The sequence below is a fragment of the Aethalodelphis obliquidens genome, unplaced genomic scaffold, assembly GCF_003676395.1.
Source record: "Aethalodelphis obliquidens isolate GAN/ISIS:26980383/991018 unplaced genomic scaffold, ASM367639v1 scaffold5, whole genome shotgun sequence".
Classification (NCBI taxonomy): domain Eukaryota; kingdom Metazoa; phylum Chordata; class Mammalia; order Artiodactyla; family Delphinidae; genus Aethalodelphis; species Aethalodelphis obliquidens.
Window position 1 is genome coordinate 38,152,561 of NW_020837949.1, and position 27,471 is coordinate 38,180,031.

The window sequence follows — 27,471 nt, forward strand, 5'->3', positions numbered from 1 at the left end:
CACAATAGTGAAGAATGAAAAGCTTTTATTTTCAGAAAATTGTTTTGCCCACACATTTCTGTGCTCCAACACCCTAACCCAACCTCCTACCATTTATATCTTCAAACCATCCCAGGTGGTAATTTTAGGAAAAACTGGCTGAGTTAGGATCTATGCTCTTCTCATTGTAGCAAGGACCTAGAAGATAGGCCTTTATTTCCTTACCAGAAAGAATGATATATTTTAAGTTTGCCTTTTAAATTTTTAATAACATTTTTTCATAAAAACAAAAGTTGGAATATATTTTCAGACTGATTACAATGTGTAGCATTGTAATTTGCAAAAAAAAAAGAGAAAAGAAAAAAAATAGTAGATACAACTATGTGGAAAAGATGGATTATGTGATGTCCTAGTTTTCATATCAAAGAGAAAATATTCATGTGAATTAAGTAAATGGGTTTTGGAGTCAGTGAGATCTGTTTGAACCCCAACTTACCACTTATTACCTGTATCACTTCTGGCAAGTTTCTTAACTCCCTTGAACCTGGTTTCTCATTTTAAAAATCAGAGATGGTACCTATCTTAAAGAGTGGTTTTTAAGCAATAACTGAGATCAGGAACATGAAACTCTTATTAAGTGCCTGGCATGTAGTGAATACTAAATAAGCATTAGCTACTTAACTAGCCCTACTATTCCTGACAAATTTCTGCTGCTTCTCCCACTGCTGTTTCTATTAATATTTTTTTAACATCTTTATTGGAGTATAATTGCTTTACAATGCTATGTTAGTTTCTGCTGTATAACAAAGTGAATCAGCTATATGTATACATATATCCCCATATCCCCTCCCTCTTACATCTCCCTCCCACCCTCCCTATCCCACCCCTCTAGGTGGTCACAAAGCACCGAGCTGATTTCTCTATGCTATGCGGCTGCTTCCCACTAGCTAGCTGTTTCACATTTGGTAGTGTATATATGTCCACTCTCTCACTTCATCCCAGCTTACCTTTCCTCCTCCCTGTGACCTCAAGTCCATTCTCTACATCTGCATCTTTATTCCTGTCCTGCCCCTAGGTTTTGTTTTTTTTTTAGACTCCATATATGTGTTAGCCTATGGTATTTGTCTTTCTCTTTCTGACTTACTTCACTCTGTATGAGAGACTCTAGGTCCATCCACCTCACTACAAATAACTCAATTTCATTTCTTTTTATGGCTGAGTAGTATTCCATTGTATATATGTGCCACATCTTCTTTATCCATTCATCTGTCAATGGACACTTAATTAATTAATGTTTGCTATTGTTTCCTTCATTTCTTTTTCATTTATTTCTGATCTGATCTTTATGATTTCTTTCCTTCTGCTGACTTTGGGTTTTTTTGGTTCTTCTTTCTCTAATTGCTTTAGGTGTAAAGTTAGGTTGTTTATTTGAGATATTTCTTGTTTCTTCTTTTTTTTCTGAATTTTAGAATTTTATTTTTTTTACAGCAGGTTCTTATTAGTTATCCATTTTATACATATTAGTGTATGTATGTCAGAAGAAGAAAGAGAAGTCTGTTGTTTTTGGATGGAATGTGCTATAAATATCAATTAAGTCCATCTTGTTTAATGTATCATTTAAAGCTTGTGTTTCCTTATTTATTTTCATTTTGGATGATCTGTCCATTGGTGAAAGTGGGGTGTTAAAGTCTGCTACTCTTACTCTGTTACTGTCGATTTCCTCTTTTATGGCTGTTAGTATTTGCCTTATATATTGAGGTGCTCCTATTTTGGGTGCATAAATATTTACAATTGTTATATCTTCATCTTGGATTGATCATTATGTCATGTCCTTCTTTGTCTCTTGTAATAGTCTTTATTTTAAAGTCTATTTTGTCTGATATGAGAATTGCTACTCCAGGTTTCTTTTGATTTCCATTTGCATGGAATATCTTTTTCCATCCCCTCACTTTAGTCCGTATGTGTCCCTAGGTCTGAAGTGGGTCTCTTGTAGACTACATATATACGGGTCTTGTTTTTGTATCCATTCAGCCCGTCTATGTCTTTAGGTTGCAGCATTTAATCCATTTACATTTAAGGTAGTTATCAATATGTATGTTCCTATTCCCATTTTCTAAATTGTTTTGGATTGTTACTGTAGGTCTTTTCCTTCTCTTGTGTTTCCTGCCTAGAGAAGTTCCTTTAGCATTTGTTGTAAAGCTGGTTTGGTGGTGCTGAATTCTCTTAACTTTTGTCTGTAAAGGTTTTAATTTCTCCATCGAATCTGAATGAGATCCTTGCTAGGTAGAGTAATCTTAGTTGTAGGTTTTTCCCTTTCATCATTTTAAATATGTCCTGCCACTCCCTTCTGGCTTGCAGAGTTTCTGCTGAAAGAGCAGCTGTTAACCTTATGGGGATTCCCTTGTGTGTTATTTGTTACTTTTCCCTTGCTGCTTTTAATATTCTTTGTATTTAATTTTTGATAGTTTGATTAATATGTATCTTGGGGTGTTTCTCCTTGGATTATCCTGTATGGGATTCTCTTTGCTTCCTGGACTTGACTATTTCCTTTCCCATGTTAGGGAAGTTTTCAAATATAGTCTCTACAATTTTTTTCTCAGACCCTTTCTTTTTTCTCTTCTTCTTCTGGGACCCCTATAATTCGAATGTTGGTGTGTTTAATGTTGTCCTAGAGGTCTCTGAGACTGTCCTCAATTCTCTTCATTCTTTTTTCTTCATTCTGCTCTGCAGTAGTTATTTCCACTATTTTATCTTCCAGGTCACTTATCTCTTCTTCTGCCTCAGTAATTCTGCTATTGATTCCTTCTAGAGAATTTTTAATTTCATTTATTGTGTTGTTCATCATTGTTTGTTTGCTCTTTAGTTCTTCTAGGTCCTTGTTAAACCTTTCTTGTATTTTCTCCATTTTATTTCCACGATTTTGGATCATCTTTACTATCATTATTCTGAATTCTTTTTCAGGTAGACTGCCTATTTCCTCTTCATTTGTTTGGTCTGGTGGTTTTTCACCTTGCTCCTTCATCTGCCGTGTGCTTCCCTGTCTTCTCATTTTGTTTAACTTACTGTGATTTGGGTCTTCTTTTCGCAGCCTGCAGGTTTGTAGTTCCCGTTGTTTTTGGTGTCTTCCTCCAGTGGGTGAGGTTGGTTCTGTGGCTTGTGTAGGCTTCCTGGTGGAGTGGACTGGTGCCTGTGTTTTGGTGGGTGGGGCTGGATCTTGTCTTTCTGGTGGGCAGGGCTGCATCTGGTGGTGTTTTTTGGGGTGTCTGTGAACTTAGTATGATTTTAGGCAGCCTCTCTGCTAATGGGTGGGGTTGTGTTCCTGGTGCTAGTTGTTTGGCATGGTCTGTCCAGCACTGGATCTTGCTGGCCATTGGGTGGACCTGGCTTTTAGTGTTGAGATGGAGATCTCTGGGAGAGTTCTTGCTGACTGATATTATGTGGGGCCAGGAGGTCTCTGGTGTTCCAATGTCCTGAACTGAGCTCTCTCACCTCAGAGGCTCAGGCCTGACACCAGGCCAGAGCACCTAGACCCTGTCAGCCACATGGATCAGAGTAAAAAGGAGAAAAAAAGAAAAAAAATTTAAAAAGTATGAAAATAAAAAAAAAATAGTAATAATAAAGAGAAGAAAGCAACCAAACCAATAAACAAATCCACCGATGATAACAAGCGCTAAAAGCTAAACTAAGATAAACATAAAAATCAGAACAAATCAGTTGCAGACAGCAAACCCAAAGTCTACAGTAGCTCCCAAAGTCTACTGCTTCAGTTTTGGGATGATTCATTGTCTATTCAGGTATTCCACAGATGCAGGGTACATCAGGTTGATTGTGGGGATTTAATCCAGTGCTTCTGTAGCTGCACAGAAAAATTTCCCTTTCTCTTCTTCGTTCACACAGCTCCTGGGGTTCACCTTTGGTTTTGGCCCCACCTCTGTGTGTAGGTCACTCTCAGGCACCTCTTCCCACCCAGGCAGGATGGGATTAAAGCAGCAGCTGATTAGGGGGCTCTTGCTCATTCAGGCCAGGGGGAGGGAGGGGTATGGTAGTTATAATTGGAATGCAGGGTGAGCCTGCAGTGGCAGAGGCCAGTGTGATGTTGCAACAGCCTGAGGTGCACCGTGTGTTGTCCCGGGGAAGTTGTCCCTGGATCAGAGGACCCTGGCAGTGGCGGGCCGCACAGGCTCCCAGGGGGGGTGTAGATAGTGGCCTGTGCTTTGCACACAGTATTCTTGATGGCTGCAGCAGCGTTAGCGTTTCAGGCCCATCTCTGGTGTCCAAGCTGATAGCCATGGCTCATGCCTGTCTCTGGAGCTTGTTTAGATGGTGCTCTGCCTTCTGTGGGCAAACAGGAAAGGAATCCTCTCTCCTCGCACACCCCGAAACAATGGTCTCTTGCCTCTTAGGTCCAGACTCCCTCCCGGCTAGCTGTGGCACAGTAGCCCCCTTCATGCTGTGTTCACACAGTCAACCCCAGTCCTCTTCCTGGGATCCGACATCCGAAGCCCAAGCCTCAGCTCCCAGCCCCCACCTGCCCCAGCTGGTGAGCAGACAAGCCTCTCAGGCTGGTGAGTGCTGGTCAGCACCGATTCTCTGTGTGGAAATCTCTCCACTTTGCCCTCCGCACCACTGTTGCTGCGCTCTCCTCCGTGGCTCCGAAGCTTCCCCGCTGCTCACCCCCATCTCCACCAGTGAAGGGTCTTCCTAGTGTGTGGAAACTTTTCCCCCTTCCCAGCTCCCTCCCAGAGGTGCAGGTCCCATCTCTATTACTTTGTCTCTGTTTTTTCTCTTTTCTTTTTCCCTACCCAGGTACGTGGGGACTTTCTTGCCTTTTGGGAAGTCTGATGTCTTCTGCCAGCGTTCAGTAGGTGTTCTGTAGGAGTTGTTCCACATGTAGATGTATCTTTGATGTATTTGTGGGGAGGAAGGTGATCTCCACATCTTACTCCTCTGCCATCTTGAAGGACCCACCCTCTATTAATATTTGTTATTCGTCCACCATGCTACTCAAAACCCTTCAGGCTTTCCATTGCTGCATCCTCACCCTATTCTAATTTATCTGACCATTGCCCTTACCTATGTTTTCCCAATATCCCAAAATAATTTTATCCTGTTGTTTATCCTTGGAATGCTCTCTTCCTTCCCACCTGTTGAAATCCTATTCATCTTTTAAGTACCAGCTGAAATGTGTCTTCTCAACTAAATCTTTATCAGTGTACCAAGGTAAAAATCAATCCTTCACACAGCTGTGCTTTCAAATCCCTAGGTCTTCACATTTATTATAGCATTTTTATTCTTATCTTATGGTTGTTTACACCTCTCTCTCTCTCATTATATTGTAAAGTATTTGAATACTTTCTTACTTATCTTTATTCTCTCCCGCTACATACAGTCCTCACCAGTGAGTACAAGGCTTTTCTGTTTGGTTACAACTCAATCAATACTTGTTAAAATAAATTGTTATCCAGAATTCTCTAATAACAAGGATTTCCATTCTTTGCTGGTAGAATGAAAATTGATGGTCATACAGATAACTCTAAGATAATATAAGAGACCGAAGTACTCTCTAAATAATCAAATGACCTTCAACATGTTTTAGAATTGTGGGGGGATTTTTGTCATACTGTTATTTTGTTAGTTGGTTACCCATAGATGGTGTATCAATTTACTAGGGCTGCTCTAACAAAATACCACTGACTGGGTGGCTTAAACAGAAGTTATTTTCTCATCCTTCTGGAGGCTGGAAGTCCAAGATCAAGGTTCTTGCAGGGTTGGTTTCCTCTGAAGCCTCTCTCCTTGACTCAAAGATGACCGCCCTCTTGCTGCTTCTTCACGTGGCTGTCCCTCTGGGCTCATGTACCCCTGGTATCTCTCTGTCTCTCCTAATCTCTTCTTAAAATGACATCAGTCAAATTGGATTAGGGCTCATCCTGAGGGCCTCATTTTAAGTAAATGCCTTCTTGAAAGACTCTACATTTAAATATAGTCACATTCTGAGGTATTGGGTGTTAGGACTTCAACATATGCATTTGGGGAGAACACAATTCAGTCCGTAACAGATGACAACTCATTTTCTAATCAGAATTTTTTGTTTTCCAGAAAACCTCATTTCCTAATAATTAGTCCCTCTCATCATAATATAACTTATGGTCCTATGATTCCTCACACATGAAATTTTCAAAGTGAGTAATAGAATAAGAGTACCTGTGGGGTACTATGTACTGCTTATTAGTAAGAAAAAACCTTATATCTTCATTTCCTATAATTTTTCATGGTTATTATTGTCAATTTTTCATTAGATAAACAATTTGCAGGGGAAAATTGCAAGAAACATAAATAATACTGGTAACAGTAATATTAAAAATGACTGGCTTTGATTGAGTACTTCCTACTTGCCCAAGCACTTCACAGAGCATTATTTCATTTAGTCCTTGCAACTACCTTAAACAGTCTGAGACTTAGGGAGGTTAAAAGTTTCCCAAGGTCACACACATATAGAAAGAGATGGGTCGGTCCCTTTTAGCTTGTCTCTGGTATAGGCCAGAGTCTATCTGATGCCCAGGTCCATGTATTTGACCAGTATACTACAACTGCCACTCAGTGATGACACCAGATATAGGAAGGGTCTAGGATAGTGATTCCATTGGACGGGAAGCAAGAGGACTCTTCCTGAAACTGATTTTGCGTAAACAGACACTATTTTTATGTATCGTGTATTAATCTTTTTTTTTTTTTTTTCGGTACGCGGGCCTCTCACTGTTGTGGCCTCTCCCATTGTGGAGCACATGCTCCGGACGCACAGGTTCAGCAGCCATGGCTCACGGGCCTAGCCACTCTGTGGCATGTGGGATCTTCCCAGACCAGGCCCCAAACCCATGTCCCCTGCATCAGCAGGCAGACTCTCAACCACTGCACCACCAGGGAAGCCCCCGTGTATTAATCTTGATTAATGTTGGGTGTGGGGGGGCAGTGGGACAGCTGGGAGAAAGAGGGAGGGCTAAGCCCTCCCAAAGCACAAGTTGGTTCTACAGTTGCGGCCAATCCAGAGTCAAAAGTAGAAATCTGGGTTCCTAGGTACTTAACGCAAGTTCACCTTTGGATGCCACCAATTCTGGAAAACCAGGGTGGCATGAGTCAAAAAATATTTCTGTGTTGTTTTAAAGTAGTAGTTACAACCACTAAGAGAAATGCACTTAAAAGATTTCAGAAATATTCAGCATAAATTTTGAGTTTCCAAGGGTTATGTTCCCATCAGTATAAGACAGCTCACATAAAAACAGAAGGGCCACAGGCCCAGCTCCCCACCTCTGGTTGCTGTCAGTATATTTCTCAGCCATTAGGAGTAGAGCAAAGACTACATTACATCTTATTTTCCAGAATTTAAATTGTTTTAGTGCATGTGTGTAAATCATCCTGTGGCTTCATTAAACTATTTTCAGATAATAATACCGACAGAGTCACTTTTACTTACAAAACCTCAAACAATTATAACAGTATCCCCCTGTGGTGCTGAACTGTTTCATTAGTGTTTATATTCTTGCTTTAGCACGTCCCTTTTGTCCTCTTTTATTTCTTTTACTAATTGTTACAACAGGCTTAAATAAGAGTGATTACTTTCTACATAAATGTTTTTTTGTTAGTATAATTACCAGACTCACCTGGGACTCTGACTCTTTCACCTTAGCTGACTTTCTAGAATAAACCAATATATCTGTATTTTATCATCCTGTAATAGCCTTCATTCCAGTTTGGGTATCTCTTAAAATTTTGTTTTTTATAATCTCTTACTTTTGCTTGCTTAGTCAATGGCCCCTTACTATGATCGTCCTGTGGGTTTCATCCAGTAACAATGATCTGCTTATGGCCCTCTTAGCTAATTTCCCAGACATCATGAAGTTTCCAGGATTTCAGTTGGAATGTATCCGGTCATCCAAAATTGTGATTTTTTACACTTCAAACCCTGAAATGTAAAATAACTCTCTGGTTTTACAGCTGTCAGGAACAAGAACATATTGAATTGGTTTATGCCAAAAATATTTCATCCTCAATTTGATTTACTGGATATTTTGGCCACAGGTGCCGAAATACCATAAATAGTGGGTAGTGATTTACAGGGTAACTGCATAAAAGAGTGCTATAATTCCGAACCACAGGATGGAGCATGTGATGAGCTCTTGTATTGTAATATGGCCAAATTGACAGCTTTTTCTCATTTAAAGCTGTTTGTTTTCTATGAAGGTCACAGACCAAGGTCATTTGACAATACAAATACAATTCTGCTTCTTTGATCGTTCCTTCAAAGATGTTCAAGCAGAATAAAGCATCTTATATTCTACCGACACACAAAAAAAGTTATTCTTTTGGTTTTTTTTTTCTTGCGGTACGCGGGCCTCTCACTGTTGTGGCCTCTCCCATTGCAGAGCACAGGCTCTGGACGCACAGGTTCCGGACACACAGGCTCAGCGGCCATGGCTCACAGGCCCAGCCGCTCCGCGGCATGTGGGATCTTCCCGGACCGGGGCACGAACCTGCGTCCCCCGCATCTGCAGGCGGACTCCCAACCACTGTGCCACCAGGGAAGCCCCAAAAAAGGGTTATTCTTACAAGCATCCCAGACTTAAAAGAACTTTCTGTTAGTTTGTGCAATTGCCAAAGAGAAAAATGTTAGGATATATTCTGAGAAGTGAACTTTTGTATTTAAACAATGGGTTGGATTTTTTTTTCCAGAGCCCTGTTATTTCATTTGTAAAAACTCTACAGCTTTTAAATTACTTATCTTAAAAAAAAATTCCTGATCGCCTGTAATACTTGGTTGTGTATTATATGAGTAATTTAAATTAGTAGGAGAAAGCCTTACTTCTTACCACCTTGAAATACTCATTCCTGAATTCAAGGACTCTAAATGTCACCTTCATGTTGGGCTCACTTCTGTGCTGACTCATTCCTGCACCACGAGGCCCACGTCAGATGGCACACAAGGCCATCAGTACAACAGTCATAGATTCTTACATTATATCCTATCCTTGCTTTTTTCTCCTAGGTCTACTTCAGTGTTTGCTTGGATTTAGATCCTGTTATCTTTGTTTTGAACCTCTCATCATTACCTTTCTGAGCTATGTCAGTAGTAATTTGATTTCCCCGATTTGACCTTCAATGTTTCCTAAGGCAGAGTTTTCCTAAATCAAGTGTGTTCTGTTGCCCAGGCAGTGAATAGATTGGAATGAGTGACAGGTGTCTGGGATGTGTGTCACGGAGTAGGACGCCTTGTCAGCAGTCACTGACAGCTTCAGGCAGCCTCGTTCTTTTATTCGGGGGTGCCAGACAAATATTAGCATTTTTAATGTGTGTCCTGACTGCCCTTAGGTGCTTACACCCATCGTCCTGTTCTTGCAGCTTCTGCCTTTTTCATTTAAGCCCTGAGCTGACCTACTGTCTGCACTGAAGAGCCCGTCTCAGTCTGGAACCACATCCAGATAAGGCTGCCTTTCTTTCTCTCCCTCCCTAAGGGAAGGATTCAGAAACATAATTCTTTCTTATCCTTGAGGCTTCCACACTCCCTTATTCCCTCTACTTCCTCTTGCCCTTCATACTCTTGAAGTCCTGTCATCACTTCCACCCCCTCCTTTTAAACCTAAAATGCTAACACCTTTCTCTCTCACCACGCAGCCTAACTTCCAAGTGTGTCGATTTCAGCACTGTCAACTCCCCAGTTCCTACCCATCCTATCGTACTTCTCTGCCGACGTCCAGCCTTGGATTAAACCTGCCCTTCACCTTTTGGTCCCTATACCAGGACTGCTGAATGCCAGTGGAGAAAACTAGACTGTTGAATCCAATTGGTGCTGTCAACCCAAGTTTATCGTCTCCTCTCCAGCTGCATAGTGGCAGCCCTTTCCATGTATCCCTGTTAACTTCCCTAATCCGGTGTCAGAGTTTGCCCCAAATATCTTCAAAATCCCTACTTTACCCTTAACCCTTCTAAAAAGATGGCTTCATTGCTGCTTCACTGAGAAATCTGAGGAATAAGTGCCCTCAAACTTCCTATTTTTATACCAATAAACATGCCTGTAGTTGCCCCTATTCTTACCTGTTGATGGAGGTTTGAGGTAAGAGGTATAGACCACCGCCGTATACCAGAAGCCTGGGAGTGATCTTTGACTCTTCTTTTCCCTCACTCTCGACTTTTAATTGCTACATGGATAGAGAGGACGTGCCTCTGGTCTAAGACTGATTCTTCCATCTCTGCTGTAGAATTTATCTCCTCCGTGTCCCAGCGACCACACTTTATCAATTATGCCCTTTTTGGCCTTTTCCATTCTTCCTCCTTTTGGCTTATTTCCCAGCACGTACACCTTCTCAGATCTCCCCCAACTTAAAAAAATCAGTTCTCACTAATGTTTCCTCCTCTATTTTTTTTGTTTGTTTGTTTGTTTTGCGGTACGTGGGCCTCTCCCTGTTGTGGCCTCTCCTGCTGCGGAGCGCAGGCTCCGGACGCGCAGGCTCAGCGGCCATGGCTCATGGGCCCAGCCGCTCCGTGGCAGGTGGGATCCTCCCGGACTGGGGCACAAACCCGTGTCCCCTGCATCGGCAGGCGGACTCTCAACCAGTGCGCCACCAGGGAAGCCCAGAATAAGGGCTTTTAAATCTCCTCACCTTTCACTGCCACAGTCTATTCAACACTTTACTGACAGCTGTCAAAGCACTTCACCCTTCATTGCAAATATGTAAGAACAATTACTATGTCATTCGCATTTACTTAAAAAAATATGAATTCAAGGTATTTCTCGAAGTAGCTTAGATGGACACAAGGCCACAGACTATCCAGGCACGTGCTGGTGTCCTTCCGTACTTGGATATTTGTGAAAACCTTCAAATGAATTGCAAACATTATAGCTTTGAATTACGCAGCATCTTATGCCTAGAATGGTGGAGTGAAAAGGTGAGGAGGTGAATACTGGATACATAATGTGTGTATTACTTGTGGTTAAAGTTAATTGTACATAAGAAAAATCCATGTGGCTTTCTCCCACTCTTAAGAAGTCCAGAACTCCATCTGTCTTCCAGCCCTGCCATCCTTAGAGCACAACTTTTAGTCCTAATGGCAGGTAACTGAAATTTCTATGTCCATTTCTCTGGCTGCTGAGTTTCTGATGCCAGCCATCACTTCTGAATTCTAGGAAGGATGAAAGAGGAAGGCAATAGAGGGTAAGAGAGACGGTATCCTCTCAGCCCCCTTTTAAAAAGCCTTTGTGGAAATTTTACCCATTAACTTCCATTTTCATCTCCTTGACCAAACTTGGTAATGAAGGAGGCTGGGAAACGCAGTCTTTACTGGTATATTGCCACAGGAAGAAGATCAGTGTTATTGTAATAAGGAGAGGAAGCGCGTTGATTTTGCAAGTAGCAGTCTCTGCCACACACTGTAAACTCTGATCTTGTAGTGGTGTCTAAACTGGGGAGAAGGTTACTTATCTATCCATCCGTTTATCCTTTACAATTCTGGATCCTAAAGGTAGAGTTCTAATGATATAATATGACTCATATATTTAGGGGTAACTACTTTGTAAGTGCCAATAGTAAGGGATAATGTAACTTATGTTTTATATTGAGACATAACATTAATATCTCAATGACTAAACCTATTTATTCCATCAGGCAGCAGTTATGGATGATGGATTTCTCTTTGCAGAGAACATGTTGTCTTTGTTAGGCACTTTTCTAATACTTTCTTTTCAGTGTATTTTGCAAATTATATATTGGCTCTTTCTGCCAGTACATAGTCAGTGACTTTATGGTGGAGAGTTTGGGTAGGAACTCAATCTCTGCATCTTCCCTTGTGCTTAATTCCCAGACCCTGCTGACTCCTCATGGAATTTTACTGATAAATTCTTCAAATGGAAATTGCTGATGGTTCTGAGAGGCAGAATACTGAGAGGCAACATTTTTATAACAAATATTTTGACAAAGATTAACATATAGGGGCTTCCCTGGTAGCGCAGTGGTTGAGAGTCCGCCTGCTGATGCAGGGGACACAGGTTCGTGCCCCGGTCCGGGAGGGTCCCACATGCCGCGGAGCGGCTGGGCCCGTGAGCCATGGCCGCTGAGCCTGCGCGTCCGGAGCCTGTGCTCCACAGCAGGAGAGGCCAAAACAGTGAGAGGCCCGCGTACCGCAAAAAAAAAAAAAAAAAAGATACAGTGACATGTACATTTAGCCATGGTATTTTAGCAAAAAAAAAAAAAAATTCAAGCCTTCCAAATTATTAAACAGGAAAGCTTACATGTATACACTGTACAAAGACAACATGCTGTGTTTAGCAGTTTCCTTCCAAATAATATTCACAAGTAACAAGTATCTTATTCGAGATGATTTCTTAGAAAACTTTCTGTGTTCAGTTTTAGTTAAAATTCCAGACCATGGAATAGCACTTTAAGCCAACAAAATATTTTGGTAGGGTTCTACTGGAGTTTCCTTTCCACCACTAAATGAGATAAATAAGACATTCCTTTAAGGTAATGAACATTTTAGTGTAAAGTTTATGCGTTTTTAGGTTCTCCTGTGTTTGCGGTCATGTCATTATAGATGTGTTTCAGGCACGATTACTCAGTCCACTCTGAATCCATCTGGATCTGCTCCCCTAGTTAACCTTTGCAGTGTCCAGGGTATAGGTCGCCATCGGAATACATCATTCATCTTTTGTCTCTATATTTTGCATTCTTAAATAGAAAGCATTGTTCTTAATGGTCTGTCTGGCTGGGTTGTCTGTGTCTTCCTTTGATCATCTGGTGGCTTCTGCGGGTCTCTACGCTGTTAGCCTTGTGAAGTACCCCACGTTATGCTGCTACTCTTAGGTCTGGGCTATTCCTATAAGCATATCCCTTTCTATCATGTACCACCTGCCACTCCCTCTCCTCCCCTCCCCACCCCTCATTGTCTTTTAAAAAATTTATTTAAGAAATATTTTTCACCTTTGAGACTATTTTTTTACTGAGATAAAATTCACATAACTTGAAATTATTTTAAAATGAACAATTTTATAGCATTTAGTACATTTACAATGCTGTGCAGTCAGCCCATCTAGCTAATTCCAAAACATTTTCATCACCTTGAAAGGAAACTCACCCATTAAGGAACTAATCCCCATTTTTCCCTCCACCAAGCCCCTGGCAACATGATCTGTCTACTTTCTATCTCTGGATTTACCTATTCTGGATATTTCATATAAATGGAACCATATAACATACGACCTTTTGTGTCCGGCTTCTTGTACTTAGCACAATGCTTTCTAGGTTCATCCGTGTTCATGTATCAGTCCTTCATTCTTTTTTATAACGAATAATCCGTTGTATGCATAGATCACATTTCGGTTATCCATTCATTCATTAGTGGATTAGTGGTTGTTTCCACTTTGGACTATTGTGAATAGTGCTGATGTGAACATGCATGCACAGGTATTTGTTTGAGTACCTGTTTTCAGTTCTTTTGGATATATACCTAGGAGGGGAACTGCCGGGTCATATGGCAATTCTATGTTTAACTTTTTGAGGAACTACCAAACACACGCACTCTCTCTCTTAATCAGTGGTGTGTTCAGTCCTGAGTACCTTTCTCATAAAGCCTTAATAATATCTAAGAGATCACATTTACTCCTCTGTGTCAGAATTTATTCTCTGATTCACAGACGAATAAGGACCTAAATACTAGACTTAATTTCCCTTCCCCTTAATATTCCCCTGAGACTTACTAGACTCTCTACCATGTGGTTCTTTTTTCTGTATCACATCTATTGTTCTTTTTTGTATCTGATTTTATCTGGATTTAGAACATCTTTATCCAGTGGGCAAGGCTGCCAAACACTTTCTTCCTTGTCTTCTTGTGATTATGTTCTGTCCCTGCCAGGAGCCAATCATTCCAAAATTAGAAGTCACCATCCAGAGAAACAAATTCTACTCTATTCCTCTTTTTCAGCCAGCTATTCACTTACATGTGATTTTTTATCAAAGGCCAGAGCTTGAACTGGAAAAAGAAAGAAAAAAACTTAATTCTTATGTATCCCAGGGTTTCACAAATCTGTAGGGAAATGGTTTTATATATTTTTTTGCTTCCAGGGTTAGACATCAGAAATGGTGATGCCTGCATTCTTCTATATTTGGGATACTCATCCCAGGTAGGAAACATAGCACCTGATTGCGATGATGGCCCACCCATGGTCCCTCAGAAGAGAAGCATCCATAATGAGCACATGACCTCCCACTTGCTAGGGTCTCTATAGCTTCCCTTGCATCATTGCTACTGCTGTTATTCCAGAAGGACTGGTTTGACCTAATATTACAAGAAACTGATTTCTGTCAAAGAGTTCCAGGAGCACAGAAGTTCTTCCTTTCTCTCCCTTTGGTTTGAGAGTCCTCTCCACATCAAACTCATGACCCTGGTTGGGTTTGCCCAACATCCACAAGACATCTTCCTTTCTGGTCCTTCTCTGGATTATTTTCCTGTTCTCTCTAGGAATCCCCTATCCTCTCTAATAAGCGAAAAGGAAGAGAGGACTTCCTTAAGCCCATTCATTTATTTATTCAGTAAGTATTTCTTGACCCTTGACGTGTGCCAGGCAGTCTTCTAGGCACGAGGGATACAGCAGTTAACAAAATTAAGTCCTTGTTTTCATAGTTTTATAGTCTAGTGAGTGGATATATATCAATCTCATGTGATAACTGATAAATGCTCTGAAGAAAAGTAGCACAGGATAAGGAGAACCAGATGATCCTATTTTAAATATGGAAGTCATAGAAAGCTTTTCTGACAAGGTGACCTTTGAAACCAAAGGGGACTAATGAAATAGTCCTAGTAAAAGATGATGGTGTCTCGGACTAGGGTGGTTGGGATAGCTGTAATTTTTCTTCTTTTGTGTTCTCTTCTGCTGGGAGATCACTTTGCATTAGAGCACACTAAACCCCTGCCCTTCCTGAGAAGCAGACCATTTAGTGCATATCCTATAGTTCATAAAATGTACCTTTGCTTTTCATTCTTCTTTGTCTCAAACGGAACTTCAGTTCTTTTTGACATGCCTTCTATTTTCTCACAAAAATTCTTTTACATACTTAACCAGTTGATCTCAAGCTTGAGTGTGGAGAAGGATCACCAGTAAGAATTGTTTAAAATGGACCTTCAAATATGCACTCTGGGAGAGTTTTATGCAAATGTCTCGGCTGCACTTTGAGAAACACTGCTTTTAGCCTCAGTCTCTCCTAAGGCCCAGACTGCTATCAATAACAAAAGCAATAAAATAAGTTATTAAGCAACTTCTGCCTTCTGATCATCACAACTTTAAAAGAATGTATTATTAATATTAGCTTAAAAGTTTTGTCTGAATTTACATGGCTAGAAACAGGCAGATATAGGATTCAAACCTACTCTGTCCTATTTCTTGAACTCTGCTGGTTCCTCTGTACTATATTGCTAAACTAATAGATTGTCATACTGCTAGCAACTAATAAATCACTAACTGATTACACTGGCATTTACATTATCTAGTGGAATCTCCTGCCTTTCATAGGAATAAGCAATATATATATATATATATTTTTTTGCGGTACGCGGGCCTCTCACTGTTGTGGCCTCTCCCATTGCGGAGCACAGGCTCCGGACGTGCAGGCTCAGCGGCCATGGCTCACGGGCCCAGCTGCTCCATGGCACGTGGGATCTTCCCGGACCGGGGCACGAACCCGTGTCCCCTGCATCGGCAGGCGGACTCTCAACCACTGCGCCACCAGGAAAGCCCTTAAGCAATATTTTAATTTCCTGCTTCTAGCTGTTTTCACACTGGTTCAAATTCCTCAGAGTTTTCTTCCTAGAAAGAGCTATTTATACCTCCAGTGATAATCTATACCAAGAAAATTAAAATTTTTAAATATTAAATCTTATATAATCATCAAGTTTTGAGACTTATTTTCTTTAATAAAAGACTATTTTCAGTTCCTAAAATCAACACAATGGTTCTATTTAATAATCTATAGCTTAGAATCAAAGGTACTATATTAAGTGGAGCCCATTTTCAATAACTGAGGTTTTTAAAAATTAATTGCAAGAGCAATATAGTAACAAAATTAAAGAAAATGTGGAGGTTCCATCAATATGGCAGACTGAATGTTAAATTCCCTCCTATAAACACTTAAAAATGCCGAATATAATACAAAGTTGACCTTGAGAAAAAAATTGTAGAGAAAACAAAGAGAAGTGAACTCAGGATGTGAAGCTCTTGCAGTTTGGGCAGTTACCAAACCAGATACAGATCCTAGCATCCTATGACAGGAGATGTGGCTTTGTGTGAGCTGAGGTGTGCATGAGAGTTGAGACAGAAACCTCTGCAGAAGGCCTGGGCTTTAAAGGCCTGACCCCTTCAGGGAAAGTCTAACAAGCAAACTTTAGTTAGTTGTTTCCTTATACTTTGGGTAGTTTGTTTTGTCTCAGGACTCTGAATGACAATTAAACAAAAACCACCAAAAAAAAAAAGAAAGAAAAGAAGGCCTAGGCTCTCACTGTGGAGAGTGTATAGTCTAAATTTACACTGCATGCATGGTGCATGAAATTCTATACTTAGAAATTAGGGAACAAAGTGGTTTAGACTAGAGAAACTCCTCAGGTACCTGGCAAAAATATATGCAAATCCATGTTGAAACACTTGTACAACCTATCTCTTGAGACATGTACAGATGAAACAATTCTCTAAAGATCAAGTCAAAATCAAAAGTTATAGACCACGTGAATGATCTCAAAGAGACTAATAAAAATGTATGCTTATAAGAATTAAAGACATAAAAGAAGGGATACATCCTGAAAGGAAAATGAGATCACTATGAGAGAAAGTAGATAGATTTGAAAGAGAACAAAATAGAACCATTAGAAATGAAAAATACAGCAGTTTGAAATTAAAACTTAATGGACAGGTAAAAGAGGCTGACTTGACAAAGCTAAAAAGAAAATCAGGCTTCCCTGGTGGCGCAGTAATTGAGAGTCCGCCTGCCGATGCAGGGGACACAGGTTCGTGCCCCAGTCTGGGAAGATCCCACATGCTGCAGAGCGTCTGGGCCCGTGAGCCATGGCCGCTGAGCCTGCGCATCCAGGGCCTGTGCTCCACAATGGGAGAGGCCACAACAGTGAGAGGCCCGCGTACCGCAAAAAAAAAAAAAAAAAAAAAAAAAAAATCAGTGAACTGGGAACTAAGTACAGGGAGATGAGTTAAAAATAAATAAGAAAAGCTAAAATTTGTGAAAAGGAGAATAAAAGAAATAAATAGAATACAAAGGAGAGAAAAACTTAATGTACATACCATCTTTAACTTCCTTTTACTAAGTTTCTAAAAAAAATTTTTATTGGAGTACAGTTGCTTTACAATGTTGTGTTAGTTTCTACTGTATAGCAAAGTGAATCAGCTATACATATACATATACCCCCTCTTTTCTGGATTTTCTTCTCATTCAGGTCACCACAGAGCACTCTGTGCTATACAGTAGGTTCTCATTAGTTATCTATTTTATACAGAGTATCAAGTGTATATGTGTTAACACTAATATGTATAAAATGGATAACTAATAACCTGCTGTATAAAAAAATAAAATTCTAAAATTCAAAAGAAAAATAGTGTATATATGTCAATCTCCCAATTCATACCACACCCCCCTTTTCCCCCTTGGTATCCATACATATGTTCTTTATGTCTTTGTCTCTATTTCTGCTTTGTAAATCATCTATACCAACTGTTTCAGATTCCACATATATGCGTTAATATACGATATTTATTTTTCTCATTCTGACTTACTTCACTCTGTATGATAGTCTCTAGATCCATCCACATCTCTACAAATGACCCAATTTCATTCCTTTTTATGGCTGAGTAATATTCCATTGTATACATGTACCACATCTTTATCCATTCGTTTGTGGATGGGCATTTCGGTTGCTTCCATGACCTGGCTATTGTAAATAGTGCTGCAGTGAACATTGGGGTGCATGTGTCTTTTTGAATTATGGTTGTCTCTGGGTATATGCCCAGTAGTGGGATGGCTGGGTCATATAGTAGTTCTATTTTTAGTTTTTTAAGGAAGCTCCATACTGTTCTCCATAGCAGCTGTATCAATTTACATTCCCACCAACAGTGCAAGAGGGTTCCCTTTTCTCCACACCCTCTCCAGCATTTATTGTTTGTAGATTTTGTTATGGTGACCATTCTGACTGGTGTGAGGTGATATCTCATTGTAGTTTTGATTTGCATTTCTCTGATAATTAGTGATGTTGAGCATTTTTTCATGTGTTTGTTGGCCATCTGTATGTCTTCTTCGGAGAAATGTCTATCCTACCTAAGGAGGCAAAAGACCCATACACAGAAAACTGTAAGATGCTGGTGAAAGAAATCAAAGAAGACACAAACAGATGGAGAGATATACCATGTTCTTGGATTGGAAGAATCAATATTGTGAAAATGACAATACTATGCAAAGCAATCTATAGATTCAGTGCAATCCCTACCAAATTATCAATGGCATTTTTCACAGAACTGGAACAAAAAAATTTTACAAGTTGTATGGAAACACAAAAGACCTTGAATAGCAAAAGCAATCTTGAGGAAAAAGAAAACAGAGCTGGAGGATTCAGGCTCCCTGACTTCAGACTATACTACAGGGCTACAATAATCAAGACAATATGGTGCTGGCACAAAATCAGAAATTTAGGTCAGTGGAACAGGATAGAAAGCCCAGAGATAAACCCATGCACCTATGGTCACCTAATCTATGACAGAGGAAGCCAGAATATACAATGGAGCAAAGACAGCCTTTTCAATAAGTGGTGCTGGGAAAACTGGACAGCTACATGTAAAAGAATGAAATTAGAACACTCCCTAACACCATACACAAAAATAAATTCAAAATGGATTAAAGGCCTAAATGTAAGGTCAGACACTATAAAACTCTTAGAGGAAAACTTAGAACACTCTTTGACTTAAATCTCAGCAAGATCTTTATTGACCCACCTCCTAGAATAATGAGAATAAAAACAAAAATAAACAAATGGGACCTAAGTTCTTTTTTAAAAACTGGCCTTTTAAATTTTTTATAAAGGAAACACATTCACTTTTTTAAAATTAGAAAATAGAAGTAAAGCTGTAGTTCCCATGTTTTCACATACATCAGAATTACCAGTAGGGGTATAGAAACACAGAATGCTGAACCCCACACTAGACTTCCTGATTGGTAGGACCAAGGTAGGGGCTACAAATATGCATTTCTGACAAGTTCGCAAGTGATACTGATTCTGTGGTTGGGGAGCATAGTTTAAGAATTACTGCCTTAAAATAAGAGAAGAAAATAGGGATGAACTGTAATATAACCCCCTAAGGATAATGACATTGAGAGGCATCTTTCTTTTTTTAAATTTTTTATTTATTTATTTTTGGCTGCATTGGGTCTTCATTGCTGCGTGCGGGCTTTCTCTAGTTGCAGCAAGCAGGGACTACTCTCTTCGTTGTGGTGTGTGGGCTTCTTGTTGCAGTGGCTTCTCTTGTTGCGGAGCACGGGGCCTAGGCACGCACGCTTCAGTAGTTGCAGCACGTAGGCTCAGTAGTTGTGGCTCATGGGCTCTAGAGCACAGGCTCAGTAGTTGTGGCGCACGGGCTTAGTTGCTCTGTGGCATGTGGGATCTTCCTGGACCAGGGCTCGAACCCATGCCCCCTGCATTGGCAGGCAGATTCTTAACCACTGCGCCACCAGGGGAGCCCAGTATGCATCGTTTTTAATCTTTTTTTCCCCGCAGGAAAAAAGATCTGTATGTGTGTTGGGGGTTGAGGGAAGAGGGGACAAATACATAACCTTTTTTTTTTTTTTTAAATAGCCCAAAATGAGATTGTGTTATTCACAGTTTTGTACTTGGCTTTTTCCATTTAACATATTATGAACATTTTTACTGTCAGTATAGCTATATCACCATTTTTAATGGCTATGTAGAATTTTAGTGTTGGGATACATCATAATTCATATGAACTAATAATGTACTTACCAGAATACATGTTTGCAAACTTTTCCAATTATTTACTTATATCCTATGTTTCTTTGATAGTCTTCAGCTTATTTTTTATTTTTTATTTTTTTGCGATACGCGGGCCTCTCACTGCTGCGGCCTCTCCTGTTGCGGAGCACAGGCTCCGGACGCGCAGGCTCAGCGGCCATGGCTCACGGGCCCAGCCGCTCCGCGGCACGTGGGATCTTCCCGGATCGGGGCACGAACCCGTGTCCCCTGCATCGGCAGGCGGACTCGCGACCACTGCGCCACCAGGGAAGCCCTTCAGCTTATTTTTTAACGTACTCTTTAGTGTACCTTCCATAATGGAGGCTTGACTTGGAAAATATTAGAGATGTGTAATCCATTTTTCATATTAATTTTTTGCTAAGGACATAATTAAAGGGGAATTCATAAATTGGTCAGTATTAGGTTTTCTTCAGCACTTAGGTTGTATAACATATAAGTTTACTGTTTGTAAGATTAGCTGTCTGCTTTGTCAGCATACCATTTTACGTTTGTATTTGCATGGACACAGTTCTACATGTCCAAAGTGGTGATAGTAGTGTTTATATATTGCTGTGTAACAAACTGCACCAAAATTACTGGTATAAAACAACCATTTTATTTTACCCACAATTTTATGCATCAGGAATTTGGGAAGGACTCAGCTAGGTGGTTTGTGTTTGACTCACGTGGCATCAACTGTAGTGGGAAGGGCTGGAGGACCCACAGTCAACATCTTCCCTGAGATGTTTGGTGCCTCGGTGTTCTTTGTTCTTTCTCTCACTCTCTCTCCATGTGACATTTCATTCTCCGAGGCTTCTCACAGCATGGTGATCTCACAGAGTCGCAATTCTCATATGATGGATAGTTTCTAAGAAGCACAAGCTGCCAGACCACTTAAGGGCTATGCCCAGAATTGATCAAAGCAGTCACAGGTAACCACTCCCGACCAGATGAAGAAATAGACTTTACCTTTTAAAGGGAGAGTGGGGTGGAAAGGTTACATTGCAGAGGAGCATTTGAGTTGTGAGGTACTTTTGTGGTCATCTTTGAAAAATACAATGTGCCATAGGTAGTTTGTTTACATAAAGAAATAATTAGACCTGTTTATGTACACAAGCTTTGACTATTTTGCCAAGAAGTATAAATCTTAAAAACTGATTTTTAAAGATATAGTTCTTTGCTCAAAAAAAAAAAAAAAAAAAGATCTTTGCTCAGATCTATATTCTGAAGTAATCAGTGTTGTGAAATATACTTCATGCTACAATTAAAAAACAGGTCCATGTTGTCAGCCACACAGTTAATGGTTCTTTCCTAAACTGGTCTTGTCTAAGGGAATGTGGTTATTTTTGACATTGTATTGTTTATGAAGAAGGTATTTGTTGAGTGCCCATCATGGATGAAACGCTACACTGAGTAAGGAATAAAAAGACATATTAGACAGGGGTCTGCCTTAGAGGACCACATAGTCAGCTAGGGAAGATAGGGCATAATATGTAATTACAAATAAGGTAACAAGAGAGAAATCTATAGCATTGAGGATGGAAGAGAGTCGTTTTTAAAAAGCTGTATGGAAAATGTTGCTGGAGGGCTTCCCTGGTGGAGCAGTGGTTGAGAGTCCGCCTGCCGATGCAGGGGACACGGGTTCGTGCCCCAGTTCGGGAAGATCCCACATGCCGCGGAGCGGCTGGGCCCGTGAGCCATGGTCGCTGAGCCTGCACGTCCGGAGCCTGTGCTCCGCGACGGGAGAGGCCACAACAGTGAGAGGCCTGCGTACCGCAAAAAAAAAAAAAAAAAAAACAGGGTAAGACACTCACTTGGGGGGAAGTGCTGATGAGCTGGTGTGTTGTGTACATCATATTTGCATAATGAGGAGGACTCCCTGTTGGGAGTGTCCAACAGGCCACTGAGAATCAAGTCTGGATGTCAGGAAAAAGGGCAAGGCTGGAAATAGGGATTTGAGGGTTATTGGCAAAGTGGTGGGAGTTCAAGATACGGCAATGGGTGAGCTTACCAAGGGAGTGCATATAAAGAGAAAACATAACCACAGGGAATACCTAGATTCAGGAAATTGGGATGATGATAAGCCAGCAAAACTGGAGCACCTTTAGAGCACTAGGAAGGTGACTTTCTAGCAGGGAATGATCAGCAGGGTTGAAAATTACAGAGGAAGATGGAGACTGAAGACAGGCCACTGATGTTTAAGGGCACTATTTAACAGAATCGTGTAAACAGAAGTCAGCAAACGTTAAGGAATGAGTCAGTGGTCAGGAACTGGCACCATTTACAGTGCAGTGTTATTTTGTTAAGAAAATTCATACTTCCCGGGGACCTTTTAACTGCTGTTAGAGAGTGGGAGAAAATCAAGAAAATATTGCTCATTTACCTAAAAGCAACTCTTCATGATCTGTCACACATGTAATTTAAAGCAACAATGGAGTCCTCTGATCCTGTTTTTCATTACTGCAAATGTCTTTACCAGAGCTAGACGTCTCTTAGGGATGTTACCTTAATCCAGAGGATTTTGTTTTTATTGAGCTCATCTCAGTATATAGAAAAGCTCCTTCAAAGTTTAGCCTTGTATCCAAAAATGAAACATAACAGCACCCATGTTTTATTGCCATTGTTGATAGAGCTCCTAAGAAGGAACTTTATTGGAACAAGAATTCTTGCAATCATTTTTGTACTTATAAACTGACATCATCAGCTAACCAAAAACATTTTTTCTCAAAGGCATAACCCCTAATTGGACACTATTCATGGTTAACAATGGGATACAATATAAGGTAGCTATTTTCAACACCTCATTTTCTTCTCTTTGGGTGTTATTTTATTATACTTCAGGCTTCCCCTGCACCTAATTTACTATGGGGTAACATAGTAATTAGTATGTATCAAGGCTCTGCCCTAGAGCTGTGCACTTTGCACCCTTTCATTCTTGTGGCAACCTTGCAAAGTTGATATTTTTGTTCCCATTTCGACACTGAGAAAAATAAGGCTGAAAGACGTGGAGTCACTTAACCCAAGGTGGTGCAGCTATTCATTTTTCCAGTACGGATCCCACTGTGATTTCTTGACTCCAAAGCTTATGTTCTCAGCACTCTGCTACTGATGCTTACTTACTCTCTCCTCTACCCTTGGACCATCTGCGTATCATGTTATTTCAGGAACATGGACAGTGTGCTACTGATACTGAATCATCAGGATTTTTGATGATTAGAGAGCATCTCTTTTGACTCTGTCTTTAACAAATTTGTTTGGGTTGAGATAGCCCCTCCAACTTCTTGTGTTAAAAAAAATTTTTAAGTAATGAAGCAGTTGTCTTTTCAGGTTTAAGAAGGTATGGAAAAGCCAGCCGGGGCGGTGGGGGGAAGTGCTAAAAGGAAAGGGAAAGCTAATTGGAACTGTTGCTTCAAATACTGTTAGTACTGGCTACAGTGGGCTAAATATGGCCAGGAATCCTCATGAAAAGGCTTCATCCAAAGGCAGGGCAGGTTCTACTCCTGGCGCTTTGTGCACTCCACCCCCACTTTGGTAAGGAAAATGATTGATGACACTTTCTTAATACTGGGAAGCTGGCACAGAGATGAAGACAGAGCACCAGATATGTGGAAACCTTCATCAGCAGCCAAGTCTCTGTTCCTCTCCCCAGGGCAGTGTGTGTCTCCAGCAGTGGGGCCACGAGGCTAAGCCCAGTCTCTCTTTGGGCTGAAGTCCTGACAATTTAACATTATCTCTGAATGTATAAAGCACCAAGAGTTTTAACAGTACATATCAGCCTGTTGTACTCTCAACATTAACCTATATGTTAAACAACATAATTGTTTGGTACAACACTAAGAATTTATCAATTAGAGCCAGCATTCAGTTATCTGAGTCAGTGGAGTAAAGTCATGTATAATCCATAGTGTCAGATCAAAGATAATTTGTAACTTTGCGCTGGAAAAATAAATTTGCCCTTGTTATATTTTCCTTAGGCTACTACTGAACTTATCAACCTTTTCCAAGGTGTGTGCGAGTGTGTGTGTGTGTATACAGCCAATATAGAGAAAAGAGATATGACTTCGAATCATTCAATCTAATTGAGCAAATAGTTTGGAATATAGAAATTTTCTGTAAATAAGCCACACACGGTCCATAGTTAGCTCTCAGGAATTCTTTTTGTTTCTTAGTAATCCGACCAGTATTTTTCTTATTGTTGCTATGCCATATTGGACATGGATCATCTATCATTACATAAACTTGAACTTTAAACATCGTCAATAATTAACTTTCAGACAATAACTGTGCATAGTCAAAAGACTAAATTTACCCTAATTTCAATATACTGCAATTGCTATCTCATGCAGAGCATCCCAGCTCCTGGCATTGTGCTAGCATGTTTATTGATTGAATGTCGGATAACCCTCGAGAGATTTCTCTGAATTAACTACTGTAATCAAAGTACAAAAGCAAGAAAACTATTATTTGCAGGAGCTCAAAATCTAACCAAAAAAACCATAGAGGCAATTCAGGAACTTAATATCAGTATTAGAATTGACATTGGGCAATATGCTTCCCCCTCCCAACTTTATTGAGGAATAACTGACAGATATAATTGTATATATTTAAAATGTAGAAAGGGATGGTTTGGTATGCGTGTACACTGTGGGATGATTACCAAGATCCAGATAATTAACACACCCATCACCTCACATAGTTAACTTTTTCTTTGTGTGTGTGCTTTTAACATGATCACAGCACCATTATTTCTTTGTTGCTTCAAACTATACTAACAAGATGACTTCTCAAGAAGGCAACAAGATCCTTTACAACTAATAAAAGTAGCAAAAAATCTATTCAATAGTTTACATTCCTTTTGTTTTTATTTACTTAGTAGTGAACCTGATTAAAAATAAATAGATCATAATATTTAAACTAAAAGATTTATAATTACCCTCCATAAATAGTATTATTCCTCATAAATAATACAGCCATTTAAGTAGCATTTTTGGTTCACACAATTTATTTCTGACCAAAGTGGTATTAAGAGTGTGAAATTAATTTAAAACTCAGCTAAAAATCTTAGAAAGCATTTTACTTACCCTTCTGAAAGAAAAATGTTTAAAAGTAACAAAACATTTATTTCCATTAGAGGAGAGATTTTGATCAGTCTGCTGATTTGTTTTTATATTATATATTTAGTCCACGAGTTACATACATATATACAAGTGTATAACCACACTAGGTGAACATCATTTTCAGAATTTTAATAGGTTTTTTCTGGATCTTTACATGTTCTCTAGGCACAGTCAAAAAAAAATAGCAACTACAGTTTTAAAGGTGACTTACAACTATTTCCTCCCCTAATCTCTGCTCTATTGTCAATGCTTACCTTTTTACAAGCTGAGAGCAGTATGTCTCTACTTGTGCAAAACTCTCACAAGCCTTGGAGGAGGTGGGTGTGTTACTGCTCAGCAAAATGTATTGATTCTTGCATGTAGCTGACAGCTTCCTAGCATTACATTTGAAATGCAATGTCCCCCCAGGTCTGTGTCCTTAGCACTCTTACTTTCTTCTCTAGGTGAGCACGTTAATTCCTGTGGGTACAACTGGGTGATTCCTGAATGTCTAAGTTCTACTTGCCACCACTGTCTGGACTCTTGCACAGAATTTTCAGCTGCGTTCGGGATGTCTTCCCGTGACATTCAACAGGATCCTCAGATTGATAATCCAAAACTGAACTCATCATTTCCCATATCTGCTCCTTCTACTGTGATCCCTCTATTATTAATAGCATTACCATCTTTCCAGGCAGGTGAGAAATGAGCTATCTCTACACCTCGTTCTTTTCTCAGCTCCCAGGTCCAATCAGTTGCTAAATTATATCTAGTCTAAATCCACATCATCTCCTGTTTCATTAATTTAATCAGTCAACATTTTTTGAGCTTCTTTCTACTTTCATTCCCTTGATTTAGAACATGACAGTGCCTGCTTCAAGAAGCTCATACTTAGTAAGATACAAAGAACTAAATAGACCCTCATTGTACAGGGTGGTAATTACTAGTTATCATAAGTAAGCCCAGACTGCAGAGAATGGCAAGAGGGCTTGGAGGCCTTCCAGGAGGAAGTACCATGTAAGCTATGTCTGGAAGGATGAAGGGGACTTACCCAGGTAAACAGAGAAAGAAAGCCTTTCAGGAGGCAGAGAAAGCAGTATGTGCAAATGTGCAGAGGTGTGGGAGTGATTCTGGTACAAGTTGAGGAGCACTGAGACATAAAGCGGAGGTCCATTAATGATGGACCAGACATACCGTGCCAGGAAATGTGGATTTCATTCCCGAAGGCTCCTTTCGTTTCTTTTCTCTTATACACAATCATATCTCTTGGCAGCACCATTGCAAAACATCTCCTGACTGTTCTCTTGCTCTCCACTTTCTTGGCTTTCTTTTTCTTTCCTTCGACTGTGGGCAGAGGTGGCGTCCCCTGTTACAGGGTTGGACATATATCTCCTCCTGATCCTTCAATGGCCTGTGTTGCTCACCAGATCACTCTCATCTCCTGCAACCTCTGCTTCTGCCAAACACATCCTGGGGATCAAGCTTGTGACAACCATCTTCCCATCTGAGTTGTAAGCTCCTCAAGGCCAGAGTCTATGGCTCATACATCTTGGTACATTTAGAACATCATGCCCTGTGCTCTGCACATAGTAGGCTCTTTAAAAAATATTTAAGTCCTTTATTAATTTGAAGAGTAAATATATTAAGAATAATAGTTAAGTTTTTTTTTGTAGGCTTTTATGTATCTATGGTGTTGATTTCCCCACTTCTTCGTTTTCCAGGCTCTTTTATGCACATGCACATAACCGCATTGCTGTAGTAAGCACTGCCTTTCTTGTCACCGCCAGCAAGCATTCCTTACAGCCCAGTGACTTGTAATGTGTTCTGCTGCTACAAATCAGCAACAGTTCCCAAAGTGGCATGGATGTGTACAAACCTTAATGTGCAATGTTTGTTTCTTTTCCTGCAGAAAATGAAAGGCCTCACTATTCCCTGGGGAGAAAGCAGGTTTAGAAAGCATCAATGCAGGGCCCCATGCCAAACATTACAATTTCCAGGGCTCTACACTTTGTATCGCTAACAGGTATGGTGAAAACGGCTTTGAACTAGGAGCCAGCGCTGAGTCCCAGCGCTAACTGACTGGGCAGCATTTCTGAGCCTCGATTTCCTCACCTGTGGGACGGGGGATTAGACCTAATTTCTAAATATCCTTATAAACATTATTCATGTGGAAGGATTTCCATGGCAGTGTATTCATCAGGTATCTTGGTTGCAAATAACACAAACTCACCCTGACTAATTGAAGTAGAAAAGATGTCATTGGAAGGATATCGATATTGGATATCACTGAATGGATGGGATGAAAACAAGGCTTGGGAATTAGACAGTTAGCAACATAGGACACCCT

The 27,471-nt window shown here is 40.2% G+C and overlaps 1 protein-coding gene and 1 long non-coding RNA gene across 2 annotated transcripts in view; both read left to right on the forward strand.

The window, feature by feature from the left end:
* IMMP2L (inner mitochondrial membrane peptidase subunit 2) overlaps positions 1-27,471 on the forward strand; it is a 902,508-nt gene that overhangs the window by 861,559 nt on the left and 13,478 nt on the right. The window lies entirely within an intron of this gene.
* Positions 947-3,832, forward strand: LOC113618215 (uncharacterized). Its single transcript, XR_003431924.1, has 3 exons — positions 947-957; positions 2,358-2,359; positions 3,722-3,832. It is a non-coding gene; the product is annotated as an uncharacterized LOC113618215 (long non-coding RNA).